Source organism: Schistocerca americana, chromosome 5 (assembly GCF_021461395.2).
Source record: "Schistocerca americana isolate TAMUIC-IGC-003095 chromosome 5, iqSchAmer2.1, whole genome shotgun sequence".
Taxonomy (NCBI): Eukaryota; Metazoa; Arthropoda; class Insecta; order Orthoptera; family Acrididae; genus Schistocerca; species Schistocerca americana.
The window spans coordinates 184,391,106-184,414,611 of record NC_060123.1 but is presented as its reverse complement, the minus strand read 5'-3'; the positions used below and the strand labels follow the sequence as shown (position 1 = coordinate 184,414,611).

Sequence of the window (23,506 nt, the reverse complement as noted above, 5' to 3'; positions counted from 1 at the left end):
AATTTTCACTAGGTGTTTAATTTCGTTGAATGACGCTATCCTTCGTTGTAACTGTGGGAGAGCATATCTCGGAGATAAGTTATGTTAACTTCACTTTGCAACACACTTTTAATTAAGTTAGAACTTGTGTGTCGACGTGGTGGCAATTTGCCAGTACAGTGCAACCACATTTTACGCATCTTCTCATTCTCTGGAACACTCACACGCAACTTTTTCAGGAGTTTTTATAGATGTATTCCTACGGGAAGTTACTACACACCATTTGTAACCCATTTCCCGAAACGTAAATTCCAAAACAAGACATCAATGTGAATTAGCATTATGACAGTAGGGGCAGCGAGCTAGCCGGTGACGTCACAGGCATCACATGACTCTAATGTTGCATTTTTTGCAGGCGTTCGGATTATTTAAATTTCATTTCCGTTTTTATAAAAGAATACTGACGTTCAAGAGGAAAAAAAGCATTTTGCGAGCGTAAAATGACATATTAATCATTTAAGACAGTTTCCATAAAACAGTCAAATACGCTATTGTGTGGCTTTCAATCTGCCTGCGAACAATTCAAGCCTAGAAGTAGTCTCCTCCACACAACCGAAAATCTACACTAATCTCCCAAGACTTCCACCACCACCACCACCACCACCACCACCACCAAGGACGCTGTGTTCACTTGCATACCAAAGCACAAAAATCCTACATTAAAACAACTTAAATATATCTAAGTTCGTGCGTTTTTCCCACTGATTAACCTCCAAAGAAGGCTTAAAATTCTAAACGTATAATATTGAATAGCCATGAGGACATGTATAGTATAGTGGGCAATGTTTCTTAATGAATAAGTTCAGTATCACTAAATTACACTAAACCAATCACGGCAACTATTCGTGTATTCGGACACGCTTACCAATTCTCATTCTTAATACTCTCATATAACATCATAGCTCATTAGTAAAGAGCGGATACTGATGCTAGATAACACCGTTTTGTTTGAAGAATAAATCAACACAAATCTGTGCCTCCAACATACTTTTGTCCTTAAACCAAGTAAATATTGGGTTGGAAACAATTTGCCTCCTCTTCTGAAAACACTAAATTTTAAAAAAAATGGTTGACGTAATGTGATTCCAAGTTGAGGATTCGTCAAGGAGGAAAATTATCATGCTGTCTCCGGAATGCTATGAAGCTGATTGGCTACAATATGTTCCAGCCAATCAGAGAAGGGAACAATCACGTGTTCGGAAAGGAAATAGACTCACGCGCGCTAGTGTCGAGGAGTCGTGGAAAGGTTTAGTAGTGTGAGGACTTATGTACTAATTTTGTAAAAATGTTGTAATCTGCTCTTGTTGAAAAACTGAAGGGTTTGGAAAAATCATAAGATTAGGTGTAAACAACATTTCTGAAAGTTTTGAGATTTTTAGATAATTCTGTGACTTTTTCTCGATAGGCTAAGGAATCCGTGAGACGAATGGCTATGCAATCGTAGTTCATACTATGCAGTCGTAGTTCTTATTACAGCACAATGGTGACTAAACACGGTTATTCAGCTGCTCCTAACTAAGGGTTTTATGCAAGCCGCAACTCCTATAAAAACCACGCACAACGTTTTCATATTCTCTCGCTCGTTACGCGCAAAGTATTAGTCCTACAGAAAAAAATGAACTGGACCATTTTCTAGGATAGTCAATGTAGTTAAATTTAGTATTGGGATACGTTTTCGCTGGAGGCCACGATTTCCGAGTTATTCAAGCAAAACGCGTTTTAAATTGACATACTTTCTGAAATAATTCGATAACTACGAGCTCTAGCGATGCCGTACCCAGTATAAAACGCAACTACACTGAATTTCCTACAAAAAGGTCCTGCTCGTTTTTCTGTAGGAGCGATAGTTTGCTTGGAGAGAGAGAGAGAGAGAGAGAGAGAGAGAGAGAACGAAAATCTTGGTCGCGGTACATCAAGGCGTTGCGGGTTGCATAAAACCCATAGGTAAGAGCAGCTGAATCTCCCAGTATAGTTTGAGCGAGCATACAAAACTGATAACCATCGCGTGAAATTTCCAACTGGTAAACAACTGCTGCTCTTTGGAAAAGCAGGTCGCGAATTCTATAACTAAACAGCACAAGCTATGAAACTTCCTGGCAGATTAAAACTGTGTGCCGGACCGAGACTCGAACTCGGGACCTTTGCCTTTCACGGGCAAGTGCTCTACCAACTGAGCTACCCAAGCACGACTCACGCCCCGTCCTCACAGCTTCACTTCTGCCAGTACCTCGCCTCCTACCTTCCAAACTTTACAGAAGCTCTCCTGCGCACAGTTTTAATCTGCCAGGAAGTTTCATATCAGCGCACACTCCGCTGCAGAGTGAAATTCTCATTCTGGAAGCACAAGCTATGAATACGTATATGTTTTTACATCGATAACTGCGTGTAAGGGCGAAATTATTAGCAGCATGTGTCTCGTTAGTCTGAGAATACGGCACACACATTTTCGACAAGAACTTTTTTTATGTAGTGGCCTCAAACAGCCCTCGTACAATGAAGCCACTTTACAGCAGGAAACAAAACGTTTTATCCATCCTGCCAACACGCATGTATAGTGCAGCCCGTCTTTTACACAGCTTTTTCCAGGGTGAACCACATTTTATGTCACTTCAGAGCTCACTAAGCTAAGTGTGTAAAAGCTCAGACAGACAGAACGATCCCGCGCCGCAGCACAATAAAGACAAGTAGCAAATCCCCTACGAAACGCCACGACAGGCAGCCGTGACTGTCGAAATGGCGGTCGCATCGGAGGTGATTCTTTGACACCCTGAGGCGTGTTGTTGCAGACGGAGGCTAGAGAGTGGGCACTTGGCCGTTTCGGAACGAACAGAAAGTCGTCGCCGGCAGAAAACAGCCATGCTAGCAGTGAACAGCTAATGGGATAGCCGTGTAGGACGCGAGTGGCGGCGGCGACGGCGGCGGCGGCGGCTGCGTCGCGACGTGGTGGTGGTGGCGGCGCCACGTGGCGCGACGTACCGAGAGCGCTTCGCCAGCCGCTGGGGCACAGCAGTTCTACAGTGGGTGGACAAATATATACAAGCACCAAAATCACAGCGCATAACCACAGCTAATGCGATGTACGAAAACCTTTGCCATTCAAAACAAATACTAGGCGTCACGGCACGGAAAAATACAGGTCCTGTATGGTTTTCAAGGCTGTCTTACACCGTTCTTCCTGCAAAACACTGGCAAGTTCACGTAACGCTGGTGGAGATGCATGGCAATTACGCAGCCTTCTCTCCAACGTAGACCATAAACGCTCAATGATTCTGAGCTCTAGTGACTAGTGTCCAGGAGAGATGCGACAGTTCGTCCTCGTTGTCAGAAAACCAGTAACGGATGGTGAGCTTGTGTGGGCAGAGTTCATGTCGTCTCGGAACACACATTGCATCATGAAAGCACCTAATCACATAATCCTTAGCAGTAGTGTGACCTTGCAGAGTACCCATCAGACACATGAAACATCACGATATGCCTGTCCAGATCATCGCCGAACCCTGCTCGTGTTTCACTTTTGGGATATAAACTCAGCCAGATGTTTGAAACAATGTCTAACGAAACCTCGTCCGACCAAATAGCTTTCTTCCATTGCTCCATACTAGAGGCTTTATGGCTTCGGCACCACATTTCCCAGTTACAGGTATTTGCAACAATCCATACTAGAGGCTTTATGGCTTCGGCACCACATTTCCCTGTTACAGGTATTTGCAACAATGTTATACTATTTTGGAATTCCCTGCTCAAGAACTCCTTTCCTGTTGTTTTGGTGCTAACAGACTTCGCGAGTGCGACATTCAGTTCTGCAGTCACTTTTCAATTGTCGTCGTCCTATTTTTCCTCACAATTCTCTGTGTCTGCCCATCAAGATAACATAACATACTCTTTCGTCCGCTTGGGCCTTAGCGGATGATGTTTTTCCGCTTTCCCTGTATGCGATATAAATCTTCGACACGGTGCCTCTTGAAAGACCAAACATTTCGGCCACCTTGGTTATAGAAGCGCACATTATACGAGCCTCAACAATTTTCCGACTCTGGAATGCAATTGGCTGCGACTGCTTAGCTCACAGGTGCACAGAAGAGTGTTCTGACCACGACTCACATTTGCAACGTATTGAGGACATTGCTCACATGCTATTCGTGGCCAAATACGACAGGGCAACCTGCAGACTTGACTAGCATAAGCATTTACGTTCAAGCGTGCAGTCCTCGCGGTGTTTTCAAATTTTTGTCCAACGCCTGTAAGTACCCCAGTTGGCACACGTGGCTTTAATACGTAAGACACTCCTCACGTGATTGGAATTTAACCCAGGGCAACGGCGCACAGTCTGGAGAACAGAATGGCTATTAGAGAGCGTTTCAGAGTGCTCGAGCATCCAAGGTCTCTGCCTTTATTTCTTTGTTTGCTTCTTTTTTATGCGAAAACTAAGCTTCTTGGCGACATGTCGGTGGCTGGACTCTGTTCGTGTCACATTTCTCTAGTGCCTTCGCCAGCCGCTGTAGCTGAATGGTTCTTGGCGCTTCAGTCCGGAACCGCGCTGCTGCTACGGTCGCAGGTTCGAATCCTGCCTCGGGCATGGATGTGTGTGATGTCCTTAGGTTAGTTAGGTTTAAGTTGTTCTAAGTCTAGGGGACTGATGACCACAGATGTGAAGTCCCATAGTGCTTAGAGGCATTTGAATTTCTAGTGCATTCGTATCTCGTTTAGTTTTCGACTAAATGTTATTTGAATGAAAGGCACTACAGTGCTCATGGAGATTTTTGTAAAGTCTCATTTAAGTTAGTTTAGAGTTCATTGGGGAAGAAAAACGGAAACGTTTGAGGTTCTGAAGCAGGACGGCGCTCTGCATACAGTAACACAGATAATATACATACACAAAACATAAACACTATATTTTTTCGTATTGTATACGACGTAAATGACATTGTTCTACAAAATGTTAAAATAGTTGTAACCCCAGTTCCGACAAATAAGTTGAACGCACTTCGCAAGTGGTCGTCAGTAAACTGAATATGTCACCTGAACAGGACGTACCAAACTTCAAATGGTGGCGCTCATAGTCAAAAATTCAAGGATATGATGCGTACCAGCCATCGTATACCACAGAACTTGCATTTTAACGGAAAATTCGTTGGTATCTTGTTCACCAGACAGTACAAGAAACATCGAGACTTCGCTTGCTAGGAACTCCTTGAACAAGGTAACTAGAAATATATGTCGTAGGTGGGAATGTTAGGCTTATGGCTACGACACAAAGACACAAGTTCAGTGACCGAACAGAGCTGACACAGAATACGCCCCCCCCCCCCCCCCCCCCCACCACCACCACCGAGAAACACAATCTAAATTCAATGTCGAAGAGGTGTTAACGGTTTTCCTCGATTTGAATGCAACTGTGTATGTCAATCTTTACCCCGAAGGTAAGTCAGTGAACAGATATCAGTCGGTCGACAGTTATTACTATCTACACCTACATAACATATACTCCACAAGTCAGTGTTCCGTGCATCGCAGACCGTATATCGTACCAGTATTATCGATTTTCTGTCACATTCAATTAGCATACTGAACGGGACAAAAATGACTGTTCATATGCCTCTGTTCGTGCCCTGATCTCTCGTATCTTTTTCTCCTGATCCCTCTGCGTGGTGTACGACGGCGGTAATATACTGGTCGCGCACTCATTTTCGCATAAAGCATTCTTATGCGAGCGCTTGGAAATGTTCGCGCAAGAAACTGTGCAAAAATATGTAACATGTCACACGAACATTCATGATCCCTTCATCACAATAACGTGCCTTCACCATCAGTTTTGTCAATTCGTGAGTTTGGTTCACTGATTCTCCAGGTAATAACATTACACCATCATTATTTACAGACACATCAGACACATCACATCTGTCGGTGGCGTTACACAAGTAGCCATTGGCAAATTTTGAAGTAGCGTTTGTCAGGACACGACCACATTTTATTAAGCGTGCAGTCATTTTACAGCTGCAATCTCCAGGAAAGAATCGACACTTCACCTCTTGTAACTTAGAAAGTAACAGCTTCGAACAATGAAGGCCCCTGTGGTAGTACACCTCTGACGACATCCGCCTGAAATTAATTAATCAGTCGTGGCACCAAATGCGCCTGTATGGCTAGCTGAAATAATTGAACAAAATGGGGTCGCCACATTAATGTTACTCAACGAGTCTCCTGAAAGAGCAACCACTCACATTAATAGAAATGCTCTGCAACAAATGACATTGTTCCGATCCTACTTGTAACGTAGGAAGGGCAGTAATAGAGTGACAGCATTGGTGGGGGTAGCAAGATTAATCAGTTATTTGGGCTGGTCATGCAAAAAGATTGATTAACATAGGAATCGTCGAAGAAGCTCACCTAAAACTTGCACCCCAAATATTGTGGGAATCGAAAGTGCTATTGATGTGTGATTTTCACAGAATGGATTTGTAGTCTGGGGCTCGTATTGTTAGTCAATAAACAGATTGCAATAATACTTAAAAAGTTTATTTTTTGTGCAAACATACATTTTTTAAACTGAACAATGCCTATCGACATTTACAAAGTCGGGTAAACTATGTCAGTGGCGTTTGTTGCAGATTTCTGGTACGAGTCGTTTAAGAGATGCCGTATTTTGAAAAGTTTCCACATCCACACTTGCACAACATATGTACCTGAGTATTTAAATCTCTCAAAATTAACGGTTTCTGAAATAACCGATTTTCGGATTTTTTAATTCCTATTATTTCCTGTAATATACGCAGATATTAAACAACGACTAAAAAATCTTGACTCCCTCAGTTTCAAGATAAACAAAATCAAAATATTAAATTAAATAGGCAAATAAAAGAAAACCATCTGTCAACCGTTCGCTGCTTTTCTCGAAAAGAGATTAGTGGTAGAACACTACTATAAATCACCACTATTCTCGTGCTGATTCTACTTTTTTGAAGCTCTGCTCAAAACTGTTGTAATCATGGGTCACACCACTATTTGGAGATTACGAATACTCAGTGCTAAAGGGTGAAAACAGATTAACTATTCTGCTTTTCGAGTTAATTTGTCCGTATTTGAAAGCAACAGTCAGATAAAGGCATATTATGTAGATACAGGTAACAGATCAACTATTTTCTATTTTTACTGTAAACTTTGAATAAACTGTTAAGTTTTCTCTTAGTAGGCCTCTGGTGACGCACGTTCGTTGTGGCTCCAGCCGTTCTTAATCTTGTGAAACAAATTTGGCGTTGTACTTCAGTGATACCGCGCACTGTAAATTACTTCGAGACGAGGGATGGTGTCATTTTGTAATACAATTGATGTCCGACAACTGCGAGAAACTACTTACAGAGCAGATGGTGCAAGCCACTGTATGTTCACGCGTACAATCCAATAGGCCGCGCCACAGCGTAACAGGTACATTATTGAGTGAGCAATTCTGTACCAATTCTTATTCTGAACCAATTCATATGCAAATGTTTGTCGCCTGTTTCTGTCGGCATTGTTATTACATAGCACTGGACTCTTTTTCCCATTTTCTATAATAACGAAGATGGAAATTTTACGAATAATAATTACTCGTTTTTAAAAAATGTTTTACTTAAATGCCAAAAATTTTAGCACTGCCATAATGGCTAATTGGTATTCGAGTTTTTTACCCAGTTATCAGTAAAAAATGAAAAACACCTGTTATAAGGGACACCAAACGAATACCGAAAAATATCGGTTATTCAGAACTAAAATACCGGTATCTGTTCCAGCCGATCGGTTTCTTCCATCCCTATCACACGCCCTGTTGTGCGAATCACTTCATTCTCTGGAACAACATCGATGGGTACAAGTGATTATATCCCGACAATATTACGCAGCTGGAAGTTCTGACTAATTTTAACTGATATTACATTTCGAACACAGCACTCGTTAAAGGCCATAATTGTCAAAGGAGTTTACCTGTCTACCATTTAGTAACATACTCTCATTGACGACAAAATCTGTGCAATCATTACGTAGATGAGATAAAACTCAACATGTTAATCACACTACCAAGCAACGTTAAGGAACAGGTAGGGCAAAAATAGTTCACCGAAGTAACATGATAAGCGATTCAGACAACCTAAGGCAGAATACTCAAATTATTACTGGCAACATCACACTAGCCTCACTCCGAGCTCATCGTTTTCCCATCATTCCGAAATATTATTATTTCCCAATCACCTATCTTGGTGTTACCCTTAGCGATCTATACAAGTTGTACACAGCTGTTTCTTTCGCTCTGATACTGTCATCTTAGGAGTAAGTTATAGAACTTGCCCAGACATCGCCCACAAAGTGACGGTGGCATAGTACACTCACATGAAAGAAAAAAATAATGCTTATTTAGGCTGCCTGTTCGTTTGTATGAAGAGAGGAAAAAACGTTACGGTTTAACATCTCATCAAATCGCAAAGAGTGTGTGTTCTAAGGAACTAGTGCAGCATTTGCTGCAAATGATTTAAGAAAACCACAGGAAACTTTAGACAGAACGGCGAAAGGGAGATTTGAACCCCTGCTCCTCCCGTTTACGAGTACAATGTGTCACAACCGCACCTCCACCGTCTGTCGGCATCTCTCATGTTGTTATAAAAACGACATTGGATTGACGAGTTTAATACAAATTCCACGTTAAAACAAGTTCCTGTTCTCCCGGTTTCGCCACGTCTTCAAAGGGCTTGTAGCGATGGCAAAAAAAAAAGTTAAGTCACGAGATGAGATTAGATGTTGCCTTAGCATCGCCAGATGCGACACGAAATCCTCTTGCAACATGGCGCGAGACAGCTTCCGAAAACTCGCAAATGACACTAGTTTAGAAGTGCGAGGAGGTGTGCCGACCGATCGCCAGGAAGCGTCAGCCCTGCTACCGACAAGACCAACTAATAATGAAAGCCAGACGCCAAGGGACTTCAGAAACTTATAATTGGCTTCCGATTGTGGAGCGGGCAAAATACTTCCACTCTAAACCAGCTGCACGTGGATATTGGCGCTTCAATCCGCAGGGATCTCGTAAAATGTAAGCAACTGTAGTTGGCTCCGACATACCACATACACAAGAGGGGAAAAGCAAAAGAAAATCTCCTTTGTTTTCGTTGTATTCCTTCCCTCCTCTCTGAATTTTTATTTCAGATTCTGCAAGGTCACTGAAAGTGAGCCCTGTTACATACTTGAGGCAACATATTTCGGAACCTCCAAATCTTATCATCCTCGCCTAAATACTTGTCCCTCTTTAATCGGTTTTTGTTTGCATACATTAACAGTTTCTAGGTGGGCTGAATCTGTCGATATCGGACTTATTTATTTATATATTTTTTTAAATATAGGTCGTGGTGACACAATTCTCTGGAGTACAGTGCGAGCTATAAGAGCAGTTTTGTTGTGAGTTGGCGAAACCAACGAATGTCTTGTTATGAGAATAAGGCGTGTACTTGGCACATTTTAGATTCCGGTGAGTGGTATCGGCAGGTTCAATATTTCTGATTTCCTTCCCACTTTCCTTTTCTGTCCCGCAGGACCTGCCTCAATGTCAACGTCAAACAAATCAATGTTTATAGCCCTTCGTAACGTCACAGGATACACACACAAAAGACAGAGGAAACGTAATATCGAAATAAGTGGAAAAACTTCTCAAAATTAACAACCAGGAAATGACATCTTTTCTTTTTTTCTTTCTTTTTCGGAAAATCCAATCCGATCTAAAGCTTACATGACATAGTTTCTTCCATAACATTACAACGAAATCCTCCGCCTTAATAGAAGGGTACTGAAAACTTCAACTTAATCTGAATTAACATTTTAAGGTTTGGCCCCCCTACGATTGCGTAAAATCCATAAAGAACGGTGTTTGTTTGCTTGTAATTCATACAAATCTACAGTTTTATTCCGATTTTGATGAAATTTCTCGCACTCCTAGTTACAAGACAAGGGGAAGATCGCTGAACATAACGTTTTGTAATCTGTATGTAATATACAGTGAGATGACAAAAGTCATGGGATACCTCCTAATATCGTATCGGACCCCCTTTTGCCCGGCGTAGTGTAGCAACTCGACGAGACATGGACTCAAGAAGTAGTTGGAAGCCCCCTGCAGAAATATTAAGACATGCTGCGTCCATAGCAGTGCCGCCGGTGCAGGGTTTTGTACACTAAATGACCTCTAGATTATGTTCCATACACGTTCGACGGGATTCAAGTCGGACGATTTGGGTGGCCAAATAGTTTACTCGATTTGTCTAGAATTTTCTTCAAACCAATCGGAAAAAATTGTGGCCCAGGATCATGGCGCATTGCCATCATAAAAATTCCATCGTTATTTGGGGACATAAATTCCATAAATGGCTGCAAATGGTTTCCATGTAGCCGTAGCCGAACATAACCACTTTCGGGCAATGATCACTTCAGATGGACCAGAGGACTCAGTCCATTTCATGGAAACACAGCTATCATCATTATGCAGCGACCAGCAACTTGACGGTGTCTTGTTGATAACTTGAGTCAGTGGTTCGTGGGGTCTGCGTCACACTCGAACCCTTCTATCAGTTCTTCCCAACTGAAATCTGGACTCATATGACGAGACCACGGTTTTCCACTCGTCTAGGGTCCAACCGATAGGATCACGAGTCCACGAGAGGCGCTGCAGGCTACATCATGTTGCTAGCTATGGTAACCCCGTCGGTCGTTTGTTACTATAGCCCATTAACGCCAAATGTCGCCGCACTATCCTAAAATACGTTCATCGTACGTTCCACACTGATATCTGCGGTTGTTTCACGCAGTGTTGTTTGTTTGTTAGCACTGACAACTCAATGCAAAGGCCGCTGCTCTCGATCGTTAAGTCCGCGGTGAGAGGTACTGCCTAAAATTTGGTATTCCCGGCACATTCTTGACACTGTGGATCTCGGAATATTGAATTCCCTAGCGATTTCAGATACTGAACGTCCCATGGATCTAGCTCCAACCACCATTCTGCGTGCAAAGTAAGTTAATTCACGTTGGAAAGCTTTCCACATAAATCACCTGAGCACATATGACAGATTCGCCAACGCACTGCCCTTTTACATCTCGTTTTATACCATGTGTACGCGATAATACTGCCACCTGTACATGTGCATATCGCTATCCCATGACTCTTGTCACCTCAGTGTATAAAGGGGAAAAGTTGTTACCAAACATCTCTATAGAAGTTCTTGGCCGATTTACTTCGAGCAGACTTAAGACGTCTTATATTTTTTATGTACACGTTGTTACCCAATATAGCGAAAAGTACTTGACCGATTTACTGCAAATTCCTTGGCATATTTGCTTCAAATGTCTACATTCAGATGAAACATTGAAAAATATTAACGAAAAATCGCTGTTACATATGAAGTATGCCATGGACGATATTTTACTCCGTGTTTTACACTTACTTTTATGATTAAAATCCACTGTGCCATACAAATGCTAAGGCAGGTCTTGAATATACTACGAACCAAAGTCACTAGATAGCGGACCGATCAAAAAATCGAACAGAACCTGAGATTTCCCTAACTGTGACGTGAACTGTTCGAACAGTTCGAGTAGTGCTCAAACACAGTTATACTTGAAACCATGCAAACTGAAATGAAACAAGAGAAAACGAATTCTCCAAACGCACAATGAGGTAGTTACCAGCAAAATGTAAGAACAGATGGCGCATTTAATCATCTTTTCATGTAGGGGAAAACATGGAGTTCGGGAAAATGCCTTGAAAAAGTGAATTAAAAATGCTAATAGGCACAGAGCCAATCACGTTTTGTGGCAGATCTCCAACATCCCGCCGAACGCCGGGCACTGTGGCTAGTAACAGCATAAATGTAGACTGAACATCGCAGCTAGTTATAACTTAGTGCGAAGTGTAATCAATGTATTACATTATTGTCTCATATACGGTCACAATAAATTACCTACTGTAGGTGTCGAACAAGAACACCACATACGTATTTTACACTTGTCAGCACAGTTCGCGTGTTTAGAATTTGTCTCCCAACAGGAAATAAATAACAAGAGACCAATTGTTTTAGGAGTTACCAGATGTTTGTAACTACATATACCCTAATCCACCTACTTGTCTCAACAGTCCTCTGCAACACTACGAAGAATTTTGAACATTCTGCTTTCATACCTCCTACTGAGTAGACAGCCCATAATCGGCCTTCAGCTTTTAAAGCGAGTTGCACCACAGTCTCCAAGTGATGAGCGTCAGCGTGCCTTCCATGCTAGAGACTCCATTTTTTCAACAATTATTGTAGTGATGACGCTTACACTTAATGGCCTGGGAACTTGAACTACACTCCTGGAAATGGAAAAAAGAACACATTGACACCGGTGTGTCAGACCCACCATACTTGCTCCGGACACTGCGAGAGGGCTGTACAAGCAATGATCACACGCACGGCACAGCGGACACACCAGGAACCGCGGTGTTGGCCGTCGAATGGCGCTAGCTGCGCAGCATTTGTGCACCGCCGCCGTCAGTGTCAGCCAGTTTGCCGTGGCATACGGAGCTCCATCGCAGTCTTTAACACTGGTAGCATGCCGCGACAGCGTGGACGTGAACCGTATGTGCAGTTGACGGACTTTGAGCGAGGGCGTATAGTGGGCATGCGGGAGGCCGGGTGGACGTACCGCCGAATTGCTCAACATGTGGGGCGTGAGGTCTCCACAGTACATCGATGTTGTCGCCAGTGGTCGGCGGAAGGTGCACGTGCCCGTCGACCTGGGACCGGACCGCAGCGACGCACGGCTGCACGCCAAGACCGTAGGATCCTACGCAGTGCCGTAGGGGACCGCACCGCCACTTCCCAGCAAATTAGGGACACTGTTGCTCCTGGGGTATCGGCGAGGACCATTCGCAACCGCCTCCATGCAGCTGGGCTACGGTCCCGCACACCGTTAGGCCGTCTTCCGCTCACGCCCCAACATCGTGCAGCCCGCCTCCAGTGGTGTCGCGACAGGCGTGAATGGAGGGACGAATGGAGACGTGTCGTCTTCAGCGATGAGAGTCGCTTCTGCCTTGGTGCCAATGATGGTCGTATGCGTGTTTGGCGCCGTGCAGGTGAGCGCCACAATCAGGACTGCATACGACCGAGGCACACAGGGCCAACACCCGGCATCATGGTGTGGGGAGCGATCTCCTACACTGGCCGTACACCACTGGCGATCGTCGAGGGGACACTGAATAGTGCACGGTACATCCAAACCGTCATCGAACCCATCGTTCTACCATTCCTAGACCGGCAAGGGAGCTTGCTGTTCCAACAGGACAATGCACGTCCGCATGTATCCCGTGCCACCCAACGTGCTCTAGAAGGTGTAAGTCAACTACCCTGGCCAGCAAGATCTCCGGATCTGTCCCCCCTTTAGCATGTTTGGGACTGGATGAAGCGTCGCCTCACGTGGTCTGCACGTCCAGCACGGACGCTGGTCCAACTGAGGCGCCAGGTGGAAATGGCATGGCAAGCCGTTCCACAGGACTACATCCAGCATCTCTACGATCGTCTCCATGGGAGAATAGCAGCCTGCATTGCTGCGAAAGGTGGATATACACTGTACTAGTGCCGACATTGTGTATGCTCTGTTGCCTGTATCTATGTGCCTGTGTTTCTGTCAGTGTGATCATGTGATGTATCTGACCCCAGGAATGTGTCAATAAAGTTTCCCCTTCCTGGGACAATGAATTCACGGTGTTCTTATTTCAATTTCCAGGAGTGTAAATTAAGACCCGTCATCGGCCTTTAAGTTAGGACGATACGATTAGACGCAAGACAGGCACTGCAAAATTACGTTCACTAACTTTTACAGAAGAGACATTGTTGTTTCATCAATATCAAGGAAAAAATGTACATTCTGAATCATTTGTTTTCGTAACAAGGGAACGCACACGTATCTTCTGAGGATACAGAAGGAGTTTCAAACGTATAATTATATAGTTTCATGTGTGTGTGTGGGGGGGTGGGGGGGGAGAAGCTAGAGCTCCAACAAGAAACCCACCTGGACAAGTTGGAGAGCTGCAGTTAATTAGTTACTCCTCAGCCATGGCGAATTGTTAATCTTTTCACGTCTGCTTGAAAGAGCATTTCCTACCACCTTCACTGCTTCGACCCTGCGGGCTTTCGCTAACGGACGCCCTACACCACGAAGATGAACAGCTACAATAGCAGTATGACAACGATGGTAGTGAAAATAGTAATCATCTTACCGGAATCAGTTACAGTTTCTCAACACAGAGAGCTCTATAACCGTATCGATTACTGTGAGGAAGATGGGCAACGGATGCTTTTTGTTAATCCTTATACAGAAATTAGCACTGCCTGTATGTTTTTCCTACTAGCTAAAGGACGCTAACAAGGAGTGGTCCCCAGCGATGGGATCGACTTTTTGAAACACTTTATGTGGTGATTTAGGTTAAGGTCTAAGGGATCACACCCTGCAGCCTTCACCCTAGTCAGTTGAGCGAGTATGTTCGGCGAGCGAGAAACGCGGCCGGGGACGGCCAGGGAGTCAGTGCTGATGCAGACGCGAAAGTGGACAGTTCGGCTGGAGGAGTGAAACGACTTAGAAAATTTCGCGTTGTGTGGTATCGCGGGAGCAGCCGAGCGCCTGTTGTGAGCTCTTCACGTTTCGCCTAGTTAAGGAGGCGGGGTATTGGACTTGTGTTTCGCGATGAGATTGTGAATGATCGAACTGTATCAAATGAATACGCGCTCGAGTGTAACAGTAACTCTAAATACGACCACTTTCGCTATTAGTTTGCTTTCTGAATAAACATTATCCTAAGCAAATAGCAACTGTGTGGTCTACATTATTTATGGGTCGTTAATTTAGTTCCCGATATTATTATTACTGTTATTGCATTTATATTAACTTGGCATTTTGCAAACTTGCCATCAGCCAGACAATTTAACCAAAGGGTCACAAGTGTCTGCTTTAGGGCTTGTAATGCGTCACGCCGGCCGGAGTGGCCGTGCGGTTCTAGGCGCTACAGTCTGGAGCCGAGCGACCGCTACGGTCGCAGGTTCGAATCCTGCCTCGGGCATGGATGTGTGTGCTGTCCTTAGGTTAGTTAGGTTTAATTAGTTCTAAGTTCTAGGCGACTGATGACCTCAGATGTTAAGTCGCGTAGTGCTCAGAGCCATTTGAACCATTTTGTAATGCGTCACGTGCGGTTCAACCCCTAGACGACTTTCAGTCATTTAGACGAAGAGGAATCGCATGTGAGCCCGAACATGTTTGCTATGTTACCTCGCAGAACATTCTTAGAAATTTCTTCCTCAAAGTAAGACCTATGTTTGATATTAATAGACTTCTATCAGCCAGGAATGTCCTTTTTGCCAATGGTCGTGTGTTATTTTGCTATATGGGTAGCAGAAATCCTTAGCATCATCTACTTCGTGATCAACAATTCCGATGTCCAGTTTCTCGCTGTTCTGATTTCTGCTACTTCTCATTACTTTCGTCTTCCTTCGATTTACTCTAAAACCATATTGCGTATTCATTAGACTACTTGAATTTAAACCCATTCTTGAACCTTCCTTTTACTTCCGTCACTGGATCTTCGAAGTACAGACTGAACCGCAGGGCCGAAAGACTTCATCCGTGTCTTAACCCTTCGTAATCCGTGCACTTCGTTCTTGGTCGTCCACTCTTATTATAACCTCTTAGCTCTTGTTCATACTGTACATTACCCGTCCTTTCCTGTAGCTTATCCCTATTTTTCTAAGAATTTCGAACATCTTGAAGTAGTTTACACTGTCGAATGCTTTTTTTAGGTCAATAATTCCTATGAATCTGTCTTGATTTTTCTTCGGTCTTGCTTCCAACCGCAACGTCCATTCTTCTATATGTTATTCTTGTCAGCAACTTGGATGCATAAGATCTTAAGCTGATTCTGCGATAGTTCTCGAACTTGTCGGTTCTTGCAGTCTTCGGAATTGTGCGGACGATGTTTTTCCGAAAGTCCATGTTTCTCATACCTTCTACACACCAAAGTGAATAACAGTTTTCTTTACACTTCCCTCAATGATTTTAGAAATTCCGATGGAATGTTATATACTCCTTCCGCCTTATTCGATTTTAAGTCTTCCAAAGCTCTTCTAAATCCTGATTCTAATACTGGATCCTACTATCTCTTCCCTACTCCTGTTCCTCCTCCTATCACGTCATCATGTAAGTCCCCACTTCATGAAGGCCTTCAACGTAGTCTTTCCACCTATAAGCTCCCTCGCAATTCCCACTGCACCCTTAATCTTACCGACTTTGCTTGAAATTTCACCGACGGTTGTTTTAACACTTCTATAGGCTGTGTGAGCTTTTTCGACAAATATTTATTTTTCGATTTCTTGACTTTTTGATGTAGTCATTTCGTCTTAGTTTCCCTTCAGTTACTAATTAATTCCATTTCTAAGTGACTTGTATTTCCCTATTCATTAAGTTCCCTGAATACTCCGTATTTCCTTCTTTCGTCTATCAGCTGAAGTATGTCTTCTGTTACCCACTGTTTCTTCCCAGCCACCTTCGTTGCACCTATGGTTTTGCCTCCAACTTCTGTGATTGCCCTTTTCAGAGATGTCCATTCTCCTTCAAATAAACTATTCACTTTGTTAAAATAGCCCTAAGAAATGTTCAGAATGTAATCATATGTACAAATTAATATGCGATATGAAAGTATAATAACTCCTACCAGATCAATACGATGTATCGTGCAAAATTATCCATGGCAATTGTAACTAACTGCCTACTGAGGCATTCATTGATGCATTATCTATAGCCTCAGAGAACTTCAAGCTTATCTCTTCATTTCTTAGTACTTCCATATTCCACTCCCTTGCACACTGATTCTTCCTGACTAGTCTCTTAAACTTCGGTCTACTCTTCATCATTACCAAATTGTGCTCCGAGTCTATACTTATCTCTGGATAAGCCTTAAATCCATCATCTGATTTTGTTACAAGGTAGTAATGATAATCTAATGACAGTAGCATTCGTGTTGGTACTGATCTCATTCCAGCGATACAGGAAAATTTCTATTTTTACAGCCGTGAAACAAAATGCTTCCTCCTGTCAACGGGTTGTTCTTCATAGCTCTACGATCATTGTATTAGCGGCATTAATTCTTGTATTCAGGCGTCGACAGCGAAAATGTGGGACGTATTGACATTTTGTAATGAAACTACCCCTTGCACCAACTAGTCCCCGCATGCGCGAAAACTTCAGGCTTCAGACAGATCCGAACTGAGAACGAGACAGAACACAAACAAGAGTGGAGAGGAAGCGGGTGGACGGTCTGCTAATGAAATGAAGCTGTACAGAATCGGAATGGAGCCGTCGCGCGGGAACACTGTCCAGCCACAGTTCCAGCAACTAGGGGGTCGGGGTGGTGGTGGGGGTGGGGCTGGATGAGAGACTGGGGCACTGAAACCCTGCAATGGCAGCGGCCGCGGTCGCTACCAATTATCTTAAGTGGACTGACAAGTGGAGCTCGCGGTTGGGACACTGCTCCTGCAACTCTGCCATAGGACTCGTACCGCAATGGTTGCCTACCTACGGAGGTGGGGGAGAGAGAGAGAAAGGGGGGGGGGGGAGGGGGGGAGGGAGGGAGGGAGGGAGGGAGGGAGAGAGAGAGAGAGAGAGAGAGAGAGAGAGAGAGAGAGAGAGAGAGAGAGAATTACCTTAATGGAGTGAAACAATTTACAAGTTGCAGATGTCGAAACCATAATATACGATTTACTTGAGACAATATTATGGAAATGGAAGAGGACATATATATGAAGTCGAGATGGGAGATATGATACTGCGTGAAGAATTTTCCACAGCACTGAAACATCTCAGTCAAAAAAAGGCCCCAGGAGCTGACAACATTCCATTAGAACTACTAGTAGCCTTGCAAGAGACAGCCATGACAAAACTCTACCAACTGGCAAGCAAGATGTAAGAGACAGGTGAAATACCCCCATATTTCAAGAAGAATATAATAATTTCAATCCCACAGAAAGCAGGTGTCGACAGGTGTGAAAATTACCGAACTATCAGTTCAATAAGTCATGGCTGCAAAATACTAACACGATTTCTTTACAGGCGAATGGGAAAACTGGTAGAAGCCGACCTCGGGGAAGATCAGTTTGCATTCCGTAGAAATGTTGGAACACACGAGGCAATACTGCCGCTACGACTTATCTTAGAAAATAGATTAAGGAAAGGCAAACCTACGTTTCTAGCATTTTTAGACTTAGAGAAAGCTTTTGACAATATTAAATGGAATGCTCTCTTTCAAATTCTGAAGTGACAGGGGTAAAATACAGGAAGTGAGACGCTACTCATAATTTTACAGAAACCAGGTGGCAGTTATAAGAGTCGAGGGACATGAAAGAGAAGCAGCGATTCAAAAGGTAGTGAGACAGGGTTCAAGCCTATTACCGGTGTTATTCAATCTATACATTGAGCAAGCAATAAAGGAAACAAAAGAAAATTTGGAGTAGGAATTCAAATGCATGGAGAAGAAATTAAAACTTTGAGGTTTGCCGATGACATTGTAATTCTGTCAGAGACGGCAAAGGACCTGGAAGAACAGTTGAACCGAACGGACAGTGTCTTGAGAGGATATAAGATGAACATCAATAAAAGCAAAACGAGGATAATGGAATGTAGTCGAATTAAATCAGATGATACTGAGGAAATTAGATTAGGAAATGAGACTCTTAAGATAGCAGATGGGTTTTGCTATCTGAGAAGCAAAATATCTGATGATAGTCAAAGTAGAGAGGATATAAAATGTAGACTGGTGATGGCAAGGAAAGCGGTTCTGAAGAAGAGAAATTTGTTAATTTTGAGTATAGATTTAAGTGTCAGGACGTCTTTTCTGAAAGTATTTGTATGGAGTGTGGCCATGTTTGGAAGCAAACATGGACGATAAATAGTTTTGACAAGAAGAGAATAGAAGCTTTCGAAATGTAGTGCCACAGAAGAATGCTGAAGATTAGATGGGTAGCTCATGTAACTAATGAGGAGGTGCTGAATAGAATTGGGGAGAAGGGGAATTTGTGGCACAACCTGGCTAAAAGAAGGGATCGCATTGGTAGAACACTTTCTGAGGCACCAAGGGATCACCAATTTAGTATTGGAGGGAAGTGTGGAGGGTAAAAATCGTAGAGGGAGACCAAGAGATGAATACACTAAGCAGATTCAGAAGGATGTAGGTTGCAGTAGTTACTCGGAGATGAAGAAGCTTGCACAGGATAGAGTAGCATGGAGAGCTGCATCAAATCACTCTGGACTGAAGACCACAACAACAACAACAACAATATACGAGGGAAGATTGGAAACTAACACACAATAATTTTATTAGCACAAAAAGTTTAATAGTTAACGAAAAGGAAAAAATCAAAAGTGAACTGACATATTTTACCTTATTTTCTTCATAGTTACCAATGTTGTCAACACATTCCTCCCGCCGTTGTACCGTTTAAATATGTCCTGTTTGTAGAAGTTCGTTTGGTTGGACTACAGTCATATTCAGATTGCTGATTTTACTTCCGCATATGTCACAAAGCATTGGCCAGTCAGGAATTTCTTCATGGGAGCAGACGGTGCAAGGTCCAGACTATAAGGTGCATGCTGCGAGCACGTAGGTTGTAGCATTCACAGTGGTCTCTACCAACATCACATCCTGCATTCCCCAGAACACGGACACAAGTACTTTCCTTGCAGACTGAGTCACTCTGGATATTTTTCGTACATGGGAACCAGCAGGTTTCCACTCCATAGAGGTCTGTTTGGTTTCGAGCGTGTATTGGTACACACATGACTCCTCACCAGTGACGATTCCTTTCAGAAAGTCATGCCCTTCTGCGGCCTTCTGATCCAAGCTTGTCATCATTCGCTGGCCCTTATGGCTGTCTGTCAAGTTCTTAGGCACCCAGCGAGCACTAACTTTACGATATTTTAATGTGTCATGAACAATATCATACACTGAGCCATCAGAAATGTTGAACTGTTGCGATAAGGTTCACATTTGCACACGCAGGTCCTTCGAAGCTGCTGCCTCAATGACTCCGACATTCTGCAGGATTGCAGCTGTTACCGACAGCCCGGAGCGTGGCGAATCACAAGGTTCACACTGCCTTCTTGGGAGAATGCACATAACCTGGAGACATTGCTACGGATCATACAGTCATTCCCATACAAGCCACGCGTGTCTCTCTGAACTTCACTCGGTTTATTACCTTTGGCCCACAAATGTCAAACTACACTTCGCTGCTTTTCACAAGCTGACGACAGTAACATGCGTTGCCATGTTTGTTTCGTAGTTCAAGCTTCTCTAGCTACAGCTGCACACCAAAATAAAATACCCTCAGTAGCGCAAACTTCAAACTACATCTTCGTGAAATTTCAACATTCCTGCTGCAATACCAGGAGAGAAGAAAATTATTGTGCGTTACTTTCCGATTCTTCCTCGTACTAAAGAGCAATCTTGCGAAAATATATGCTTAGTATACGACGTTCCATCATAAAGAAAATCATCTGAATCACCGTGTGTCGTTATGTGATGTGTCTTTAAGGTGTTTATTTGTATGGCATAGCAAATCATTTCTGAAAAATACATCCCGTAAAAGGGATTACAGGCAAACTGGAAAAATGAACAGTGGAAGTAAACACAAACCAACAAGTCTCACTTGACACACTCACAGCACAAAAACAGCAGCGTTTTACGCATTTCTAGCGACGAATTACAAATAATGCGATTTTTGAAACACCAAGTACAGTATGTTCAAAATAAACCTACAGTTTAACAATTCATCGATAAAATGTTTGCAGAGCACATACTGTTGTACCCTAGGAGTGAGTTGCCCTTAGTGTCTTCCGTTAGTAAAATGCGAAAGATGATGCAATGATACGCTTGTTACTCTGAAGATGCGACTGCAGGATCCCTCATAGCCATACCTTAATCCACGCACAGTTACAATGGCACACCCTCCTACGGCTCCTGTATTCACTGCAGTTAAACAATCATTATATTTCACCAAACATTTCATCCGTTATTTCACTTAAACACCGACGGTGGTACAGAAAACTATCTACGTCAAGTCTCTGCGTTTACCTGTTTTTTTTTTGTTTTTTTTTTGTGGTGATAGTGGTGGGTGGTGGTGGTGGTGGTGGTGGTGGTGGTGGTTGTGCGATTTTCCACACCAGAGATGCTTCTCTTGTCATCGGTGAAGTCTACAAGTCTCATGTTTTAGTCTTATTAAATAGACGATGAAGGACCAACAACCCTTCATGAAGCGGAATAGCGTGCACGTGACTCTGCGACGTATAGCAAACTAAGAGAAATGGCCCACCGGTTAAAACACTGGACTTTCATTTGGTAAACTGGACTCTTATTTGGTAAGTTCAAGACATAAATCAGCTCTGTATATCCAGATTTAGGTTTTCCGAGATTTCTCTATATCGATTAAGCCTAATCTGGAACGGTTACTTTGGAAAGGACATGCTAGTTTCAATCTCCAGGCCGTGCGGTTCTAGGCGCTTCAGTCTGGAACCGTGTGACCACTACGGTCGCAGGTTCGAATCCTGCCTCGGGCATGGATGTGTGTGATGTCCTTAGGTTAGTTAGGTTTAAGTAGTGTTAAGTTCTAGGGGACTGATGACCACAGATGTTAAGTCCCACAGTGCTCAGAGCAATTTGAATTTTCAATCTCCATCCCTATTTAATCCGATTTTGTGCTCCATCTCTAATGATTCAATCATCAAGGTACCGTTACTTCATCCGTTCACGCCCAGAGCTTAAGTGACCGCGTGTGACTCACTTTGACACTAAGCGGAGACGCGTCTTTTCGTAGCTGATTTTTTCAAAAGATAATCAAAAGTTTTAATTAAATGATTACATGAGCATAATTAGTGCGAAGATCGTAGTACTGAATGAGATAAACATGGCGCGCACACACCGTTGCCCGTGAAGGACGTAATTCCCAGACCATGTCCTCCTTTAGGACACACATTTATTCTACAGTAGCAGAAACCGTGGCTGTTCTTGTACATTCTTAAAAAAAAAATAGCGACGAAATTATTTTGATGAGATGTACTTTAGGCAAAAGACCGAATAACACAATGTGCTTCAACGTCAGGCCATGCGTCTTTCAACGGATAATGGAAGTACCAGGCGGGTCATGTGGCTACTGTGGTGATCTATTGCATTCCTAATGTAGCATTCACGCAGTCGAAAAAATCGCTAGCCATACGATGGTTTACTACCTTACTTTTAGAAGCACTCTTGTTGAAAAACTGCATTCAACTACACGCAAAACGGAGGATAAATCTCACATGGAAACCATAAAGTAATCAAACAGAAGATAATCAAAACTTTTTTCATTCAAAAATGTTGTACTGAAATAATTATTGGCCGCTATAAATTTGCAAGATATAATCTGCACAGATCTAAGTGTTTACGTAGTTTTGTCATCACTTTCCTGCATGTCTCTTTAAACGGGCTCAAGTGACAAAGATGCCTTGCGATACATTCCAATCAGACTTCATCGAATTTTATATGAAAGGTGCCCTCCACAGTACCAAAACCCAAAATTCTATGAACGAACGAAGATATCGAAACAAGGTTGTCAATAAACCATGATTCACAAACAGGCAAATACTTTGTTGCGTAGTTATTTTTTTATCGTTCGCAAATCAACTTAAAATACGGGAAAGTAGCTCCTCCCTTGTTAACCTTTCTTATCTGTTAACTTAGGTCTCGGACCGCCGTCATTGATAATATTAGTCAGCTCAGTGTCGCGATCCATCCAAGTATCTGTCATTGAGCTACTAAACCACTAGCCGTAACGAATGTGCGTAGGCTTCACATTACTCAATAAAGTTTCCATTCTTTGTGCCGTAATTGTAGAGAGCCTTTGCTAACCTCTATTTTCTACCTGCTATATACAGAATCAATAACGTCAAAAGCTACGCATCACTGTTGTTCCACATACGTTTCGTTTCATATATTGAATTCTCAAGTCTTACCAACAACCAACTTCTTCACCATTATTCGACTTGATGCTTGTGAGTATAAAATATCTATTTTTATGGAGTATCCTTCACAAACATTTGGAAATAGCTTTGTAACACAAACTATGCAGTATTGAAGAAACAAAGGATATTTAAAATCTGCCCAGTGACAACCAGTGTAGCAGACTGGGTGGGACAATCTGTGGTTGCGACGGACCCCGTTGTGACTAAAACATTCAAAGTTTCCCCAGTTATTACGCAGATAGTACACTGCGGAATGTCCGATCTTTGAACGTAGTAGCGCAGCTAGATCATCTGCAGAAGGAAAAGCACACGCTCATCTGGACATAGTAGGGGTCAGTGAAGTGAAATAGGAGCAGGTAAGGATTTATGGTCACACGAATACAAGATAACATCAACA

The 23,506-nt window shown here is 43.0% G+C and overlaps 1 protein-coding gene and 1 non-coding gene across 5 annotated transcripts in view; both read right to left on the bottom strand.

The window, feature by feature from the left end:
- The window catches only part of LOC124616689 (membralin), a 495,400-nt gene that overhangs the window by 92,115 nt on the left and 379,779 nt on the right, over positions 1-23,506 (bottom strand). The gene's annotated exons all lie outside the window — the stretch shown is intronic.
- Trnas-uga lies at positions 2,151-2,225 on the bottom strand. The gene has a single exon. It is a non-coding gene; the product is annotated as a tRNA-Ser (tRNA).